This window comes from Periplaneta americana, chromosome 7 (genome assembly GCF_040183065.1).
Source record: "Periplaneta americana isolate PAMFEO1 chromosome 7, P.americana_PAMFEO1_priV1, whole genome shotgun sequence".
NCBI classification, from domain to species: Eukaryota; Metazoa; Arthropoda; class Insecta; order Blattodea; family Blattidae; genus Periplaneta; species Periplaneta americana.
Window position 1 is genome coordinate 114,760,205 of NC_091123.1, and position 8,562 is coordinate 114,768,766.

Sequence of the window (8,562 nt, forward strand, 5' to 3'; positions counted from 1 at the left end):
AGAATACTTAATAAATTTTACACAAGAAAGAGTTCGTCCAAAGGGCTGGATTGGGGAAGATAACCTAAAACGCTCATGGATTTCCGCGTTGAATAACAATCCTTAAGCGTTGACGTAAATAAGTAGTGCAACGGCGATCACCAGTAATGGAGATCAAAATTTGGCCGATTTGAGATACCAAAACTTTATACAAATCTGGTTTTCAGGTAGTAGCTCCCTATAAAGCAGGTATGAATAATTTCAAGGAAAAATTGTTCCGGGGCCGGGTATCTATCCCGGGACCCTTCGCTTAGAGCGCGAACGCTCTACCGACTGAGCTACCCCAGGAACTATACACGACACCGTCACAATTTTTCCTTTTATATCCACACAACTCACATGAGCTGACAAGACGCCAGAACTCAACTGTGAGTGCACACAAATACTGTGTGACTTTAAATTGTGGCTTTCTGTTAACGTACCTCCAGTAACGAATGTATTATACAAATCCTGAAAACCAGATTTGTATAATACATTCGTTACTGGAGGTACGTTAACAGAAAGCCACAATTTAAAGTCACACAGTATTTGTGTGCACTCACAGTTGAGTTCTGGCGTCTTGTCAGCTCATGTGAGTTGTGTGGATATAAAAGGAAAGGTTGTGACGGTGTCGTATATAGTTCCTGGGGTAGCTCAGTCGGTAGAGCGTTCGCGCTCTAAGCGAAGGGTCCCGAGATCGATACCCGGCCCCGGAACAATTTTTCCTTGAAATTATTCATACCAAAACTTTATCTTCATGACTCCAAGGACCGAAGGTCTCCACAGGAAAGGCGATAAAGATATAATTGTCTAAAAGATGAGCATATTTATTGCCTTTTCTCTTCACGGTACCCACACCTGTGGAGTAACGATTAGCGCGTCTAGCCGCGAAACCAGGTGGCCCGGGTTCGATTCCCTGTCGGGGCAAGTTACCCGGATGAGATTTTTTCCGGGATTTTCCCTCAACCCAATATGAGCAAATGCTGGGTAATTTTCGGTGTTGGACCCCGGACTCATTTCACCGGCATTATCACTTTCATCTCATTCAAACGCTAAATAACCTAAGTTGTTGATAAAGCGTCGTAAAATAACCTACTAAAATAAAATAAAATCCTTCACGGCTATTTCAGCAGCAGATGCTGACCGTCTGGAGGTATTCGTCAAGTGAGGTGGAGCTAGAGTGTCAACGCAAGTGGAGTTCCAAATTAAAGATTTTCCTCTAGACCATGGAATTAAGGTGAGACCATCGGGTCGTTTACCATCCGCGCGACTAATACCTGGTGGTTCCAAAAGAGACGGGATGCCACAAGAAGTCAGAGATCTTTTAATGATATCATTGAGTGATGTATGTCTGGGAATGCGACCATTGCTCCTCTCACAGCTGAGTGCATGATGGCCGTAAATATCAGCAATTCTGCCGCAAATACATTGGTGTGGCTGGCAGAGTTTACAAACAAGGTGTAAATCCATTGCGATTTTAAAGGATGTACAGCTGTCAAAAGAAAAAGTGGCCGCTCTCCTGAGACAAAATTCTCTTCTCTACATGTTGTTGGACCACGTTGCCTGATATCTACAGTTAAAATTGAAGTATTGTGTGTGTTATCGATAGCATAATGGTAGCGTTCAGGCCTCTTATTCATGAGGTCCTGCGTTCGACTACTACCACGTGCTTTTTATGTTCTTTTTTGTTCTGTTTTTGAGAGAGACAAACTATACATAATGGCTCCTTTCTCTTTTACGATTATTTTAGTAATTAACATCAGGTTCATTAATATATTATGCCATGACTTTATCATTATGATATTGTGGCTGCAAATGGAAAGAAAAAAGATTTTATTCTCAATAAAAATATCTTTCGTGGCATAAACAAAACAAATTTACTGACGTCGGCCTTAAAACATTCAAACAATTAGGCTAAGCGTTCAAAAAACAAAACAAAAAGCCACAATTCAATATTTAGTCTATCTTCCTCTTATCTCGATCATCTTGTAGTCGAGTGGGCATGGAATTGACTAGTCTTTGCAAATAGCGACTGTTTTTAGACACGATATTCCAGGCATTCTGAACATACATACATAAGTGTTCTGTCCATGGGCAGGTCTTTCATTGCAAACCCAGCAATCTCCAATCTTTCCTATTTTCTGCCTTCCTCTTAGTCTCCGCATATGATCCACATATCCTAATGTCGTCTATTATTCTTTTCAACCAGAGACCCAACCAGTTACTTTTTATCTTTCTAATCAGTTTCAGCATCATTCTTTCTTCACTCACTTTTTCAAACACAATTTTATTTCTTATTCTATCTGTCCACTTCACACGCACCGTTCTTCTCCACATCCACATTTCAAATGCTTCAATTCGTTTCTCTTCATTTCGTCGTAATGTCCATGTTCCTTCCCCATACAATGCCACACACAGAACACTTCACTAGTCTCTTCCGTAGTTCTTTTTCCAGAGGTCCGCAGAATATCCTTCTTCTTCTATTAAAAGCTTCCTTTGTTCATGTTTGCAGTTTTTCTTGGGAAGGATAGGCCTAAATGCGGTAACATCCCGTTGCTTTCCGCACACCACTATCTCTTTCGCATCTTATTAAATTCCAGGGGGCCCAAGCGTGGAGATGAGGAGAGTGGATTTGACTAATTGGGCCCTCCGGACTACACCGAAAGTCACGGCAAGGGTTAAATATTAATTCTATCAGGATGTTTGACCCTATCAGAGTCGGGAAATCTCAATTAGCCTTTGCCCCCCGTATCCTGGACTAGCTTCTACGAATCATCAGAAAATCTTAGAGTGTGATTGGGCCAATTTTTCCGAAAATGTTTCCACACTTTTGCCCTCGTAGCTCAGCGGACGAACGTCGGAATTTAGATGTCAACGTCTCAGGTTTAATTCCTCGTTACTCCTTTTCATTTTATTGTGGTTCAAGATAGTATAATGTAATAATACAAAAAGAAAAACTAATAGCAGTATTATGCAACTGGATTTTTCCAAACCTAATATTAAATTTATGTTATTTATATCGTTAAAGAACAATTACAATATAAATAACTTGAATATTATTTATACAGTATCACTAAAGAACGATAACACAATATGAATGATAAATATCGGTTTGTTTAATTAATATAAGATATTATATAATACGTATTCAATTATCTAAATAAAATAACCTATTTTATAAAGAAAGATGTTTATTTGTGTTATAATAATTACCTACATAAAATACAGATTATTTATATTGCGAAAGAACAATAACAATATAAATAACTTGAATATTATTTTATAATGCTAATGAAGGAAAACAGAATATAGGGTAAATGATAACTTGAATATTATTTATATTGCTAAATAACGATAACAATATAAAAAACGTGAATATTATTCATATCGGAATTTCACAGCTTTATTACAGATGTATTTAAGAAATTGTAGAAGAATAGTAATTAGTAACAGTGTCCTATTTATTCTTCTTGGAGCCAAATTTGTAACTTTTAAAAGTGTGGTTACTATGTTGAAATGTATGTGTTGTAACGGATGCTTGATTTGTTATGTATGTGAGTCAGTTATGGGATGCTTGATGTTTTCGCAATGTCGTAATTATAGTTTGATTGTGTTTGTGTGACTATTGTGTATTAATTTATGATGTATGGTACGGAAAGCTGTATATTTGTGTTATAGAAGTGTTACGTATGTGTGTTGTTAATGTTTTTGTATGTTTCAAATTGATGCCTGATATTTGTTTTGCAATCGCAATGCCTAATTTACGGATTGTTTATGTTTTGTTTACATCGCGTAAGCTAATTTAATTTTCTTTTCCATTTCTCTTTATGTTTATCTTTTTTGTGTATAAAACTATAGCCCTAACATACATATGTAAAATAGGGCTAAACCCCATTGGAGATACTGTAGCTACAATAGTAATAATTATTATTCATATCGTTATAAAACGATTACAGAATACAAATGATGACTTGAATTTTATTCATATCTCTAAAGAACGATAACAAAATATAAATAACGTGATATCCATCAAGAACGATAACTGGATATAAATGATAATTTGAATATCATTTACATCGCTAAAGAACGATTAAAAAATAAAATGAAAACTTGAAGAAGGCGCGAACCCAGAACCTTTGAATCATTAAACAAGCACTCTACCGCTGGTCTGCGAGGAGCAGATATGAAACATTTTCATAGTTCCGGAACTACTTGTACAAGCACATGCATCGTGTAACATCGCCGCGACCCGAAGTGGACTTTGAAAATATTCGCTGTTCACGAGTGCGGCCACTTTTTTTTTTTTTTTTTTTTTTTTGACAGCTGTACTTATCTATTAGAGTGCCGATGTGAGGAGAAGGTAATGCATGTAACCAAGCTCCAGACTCACTCTCTTGAAGAGCTAGGAGACGTGCAATGTCTTGTTCGGATTTGAAAGAAGAAAGGAGTTTATCTAAAATAAATATAGATAGATAATTAGAGATTGATAAATCATGTAAATTATTAAGGAAAGGAATACCGTATGCAATATTTAATAGGAAAGCGAGAAAAGGAAGGAAGATAGTCCAGATATGAAAGATAATAGAAGAGGATAGATAGAGAAGGAGAGATAGGAATTCAATTAAACCAGAAGAATAGGAAGTAATCAAGACATACTTGGAAAATGAATATAATAACATAAGAGTGGTATATATGGGTATATATGGGACTAAAGAATCTAAAGGCAGAAATGTAAAGGTCCACCATAACTGTGAATTGTAAAGTTGGCTGACAAATAAATATCAAATACATAAGTCAATGAAACATCATAAGCCGAAGGGCCATAGAAATCTAGGCAGACCCTTCCCAAAAAAAAAAAAATGGCTGGAGACCGTTCGGTCATTGAGATCTAATGCTTGTGAGGATTATTGTAGTGGATGTGCTGGAATTAAATGATATTAAATCAATAATAGCTTGCAAACCACTGTTGTAACAGCCGTGTTTTTAAAGAACACAATCCTTTACAAAATAATTGAGAAACCATAGCAGCATTAGTGGCCTATTTAGGTATTTATTATGTATAGGTACACACCGACACATTTGAAATGAAATAGAGCGTGTCTGAGGAATGCCTAGTAGACACGCAAATTCTGTACTGGATCAGACATAAACATGTTTTGGTCAGTAAAGTAACGCCGAACGGCGATCAGCTGTGACCCAGTTCTTAAGAAGGCATTTTCTCACGAATCATTTAGATATTTCAAGGTCGATGTTGAACTGAAACAGTGTATAATCCAGGCCTCCCACGCTCTGATACGGTGAGATACTGAGATACTAATCTAGTCTTGCAAATCTAGTCTTGTTAAATAGCAGATGATGCCCACGCAACTCGAGTATTGCCAAACCTTTATCACTTTATGACAAGTCATACACCGTCTTGGTAGAAAAGTAATTGGACCTAATGTGAGAGAAAAATTTGCATTAAGCTATTCTTCAAGAGTTTGTGGTACAAAGTCTTACTTTTAAGCTGACAGTTACGGGTATTTCGACAGAATACTGGATAGTAAACCTACATTCACACGAGCTGAGATTGTTACTTTTGTCACTACTTTGTATTTTAACGTGTTATATCATCATCAGCATCATAATCATCAGCAACAACAACATCAATAGAATAGTCAGATTAGAGAATATAAATGAGGATGTACGTGGTCAGGTTAAATGAGAGGAGAAAGTTACATTCCGTTTCTCTCCTATACCGAATTTTGCACACCTCTGCTCCCTCTTACTTATTTGTGCGATTCCACAATCTATCTCGTTATCATAACTTAAATATTCAGTCACAATATGATAACACGCTAGAAATACCATTCCACACATCATCTCTTTATTCTTCATCTTTCACTGTTGCTATTTCTCGTCACTGGAATTCTCTGCCGCCTGAAGTCAAGGTCTGCCGAACTTTCATTTCTTTTAAATGTAAATTAGAAAAATATCTTATGATGAGTTGCCAGACTTAACGCGTTGCAAATGTTTAATGCAATATATTCCACTGTATTTATTTTTATGTTCTGCTTCTTATTTTTTATTGCGTAATCATGTAAATTGTGTTTATTTATCACTTAACAACAATATGTATCTCACTGTGTTGTTTTTTTATTATTAGTCTTATTTTTATTGTGTACATTTTATTCAATTGTCGGTTTCTGGTTTAATTATGTGAATCTTACTTACTTGTAATCTAATACTAATATGTATTCCAATGTGTTTATTTTTATTTTTACTGTGTACATTTTTTATTGAATTATCGGCTTCTGTTTTTGTGTGATTCGTATTTGATTCTAACAACATTAATATGTATTCCACTATGTTTATTTTTATTTTATGAGGTAAATTTTTATGTAACTACCTCTTTTGTTCTCATTATGTACCTAAATCATATCAGTATGTAATTACTTAATTCCGATCCAGTTGTATGTTCAACTATGTAAGCAAGTTTTAATCCTGGTTGAGTGTAAGAGAAGGCCTTACGGCCTTAACTCTGCCAGGTTAAATAAAGCCATAATAATAATAATAATAATAATAATAATAATAATAATAATAATAATAATAATAATTATTATTATTATTATTATTATTATTATTATATGTACCTTTCCATCTTCTTCTGGGTTATACTGTTGGTGCCTTCCGTTGGGTCGACAATTCATTAAAATCTTTAACAATATTGTTTCTTTCCTTCATTGTAGATTGTCGTACTAGAAAGATTTTTCCTGATCTACTGTTTCGTTTGTAACATTATTATACATGAAGCATTCCAACTACAGTATTTCTGAACTTTTTTATGTAACAAGTAGGATATCCTGCTAATGGCCTTAAGAATTACATTTGTCCGGATATTATTTTCTTCCTATCTAATCTGTTTATTGTCCAGTTTTCACAAGCATGGGCCTATAAATATTAATAAGAGAATAGCCTTGTTTTCTTCAATATTTTAATTGAGTGTCCCCCAAGTTTTATTCTTTAAAGTTCTTCTTATAGTTTCACATATAATTTCAAATTTTTTGGACGATCATGACTTTGCAAATTAAGCTTTCAGGAATAACTCCCTGTAAAGTTAATTTGAATAATTTCGAGGGAAAAATTGTTCCGGGGCCGGGTATCGAACCTGGGACCTTTGGTTAAACGTACCAACGCTCTCCCACTGAGCTACCCGGGAACTCTACCCCACACCGATCCAATTTTTCCCTCTATATCCACAGACCTCAAAGTGGGCTGACAACCGTCAAGCAACCAACATTTGAGTGCACACTAACTCTGTGTGACTTTAAATTGGGGTTTTCTGTTACGTACAGTGACGTGTATTATGCAAATTAAGCTTTCAGGAATAACTCCCTGTAAAGTTAATTTGATCTCCTACGCATACGTGAACATTGTAATTGGGTTTATCCTGTATATGTTAACATCTAGAAATAAATAAGTGGATTGATGGATGGGTGGGTGGATATTTTAATGGATGGATGGATCGCTGGATGAATGATTGAGTGATAGATAGATTTATTGATATTAGTTCACAAAAGAACAAACTTAATAATTAAAAAATGATCTATATACAAAAGTAGTTATACATAATAAATACACAATTTCCTAAACTACTTAATCAATCGCAAATCTCAGTAATTTATTGGTTGAAATTTGCACTTACGTCTGATTTTAGTGCATGTTTAAACCAATCGCGCTGAGCATTAAAACTTTAAAACTTATTTAGGGTGATTGAGTGACTAAATGGATAAATGAATGAATAAACTGGGATGCACAATAGTTGCGTCTCTCATAAAGGTTATGATCTTTAGAGACAGTCTCTCTCTCTCTCTCTCTCTCTCTGTCTCTCTGTGCATGATCTAGTACAGGAGTCGTCATCTCAGTGCACTATTGTGCAGGCACAGTTTGCTCGCTGCTCAATTCTATCCCTTGGACATCAACTGTGCAGCAGGAGGTGGGGGGAAGGAATCGGGTGATGGCAGTGGCGTCCGTTCACTTGTTCAACCCTTTTAATCAGTCTGTAATAATTACGTATAATAAACACGGAAGAAACATATACTTAATTTATTTTAAGAGGAACTGTGTAATAAGTAGGCCTAAACCACTTTTCAGTTTAAGACAAGAAACAATGTGTATTTTTCCGTTATGTATTATAACGGTTTTGAAAGTAAATAGTTATTTTTTATATTCAAATAATTGAGAACTTACAGACCTATAGGCCTAATGCATTTTCACTATTACGAAATATTAAACAAATCGAATCCATTAGTAATATTTAAATCATATCATCCTATTCCTTTGTTCAAGTGTCGTCAATAAAATAAAATTAATAAAATTATCCATTTTTTATCTGACACTATATATCACAAAACCAATTATTTCTTATTATGTATAACATATGAAACACAATGTGTTTAATGTCATTATCGTTTCTGTTACAAAGCTAATGGAGGCTTAAATTATTTTATTACAATGTAAATAACAAATTATAAAATATTTTCACTGTTCCTTAGCATTGGTTTT

The 8,562-nt window shown here is 35.0% G+C and overlaps 1 non-coding gene across 1 annotated transcript; it reads right to left on the minus strand.

The window, feature by feature from the left end:
• Nucleotides 1–254: 254 nt before the first annotated feature.
• On the minus strand, nt 255–328 carry TRNAR-UCU (transfer RNA arginine (anticodon UCU)). The gene has a single exon. It is a non-coding gene; the product is annotated as a tRNA-Arg (tRNA).
• Between the last annotated feature and the right edge of the window lie 8,234 nt (nt 329–8,562).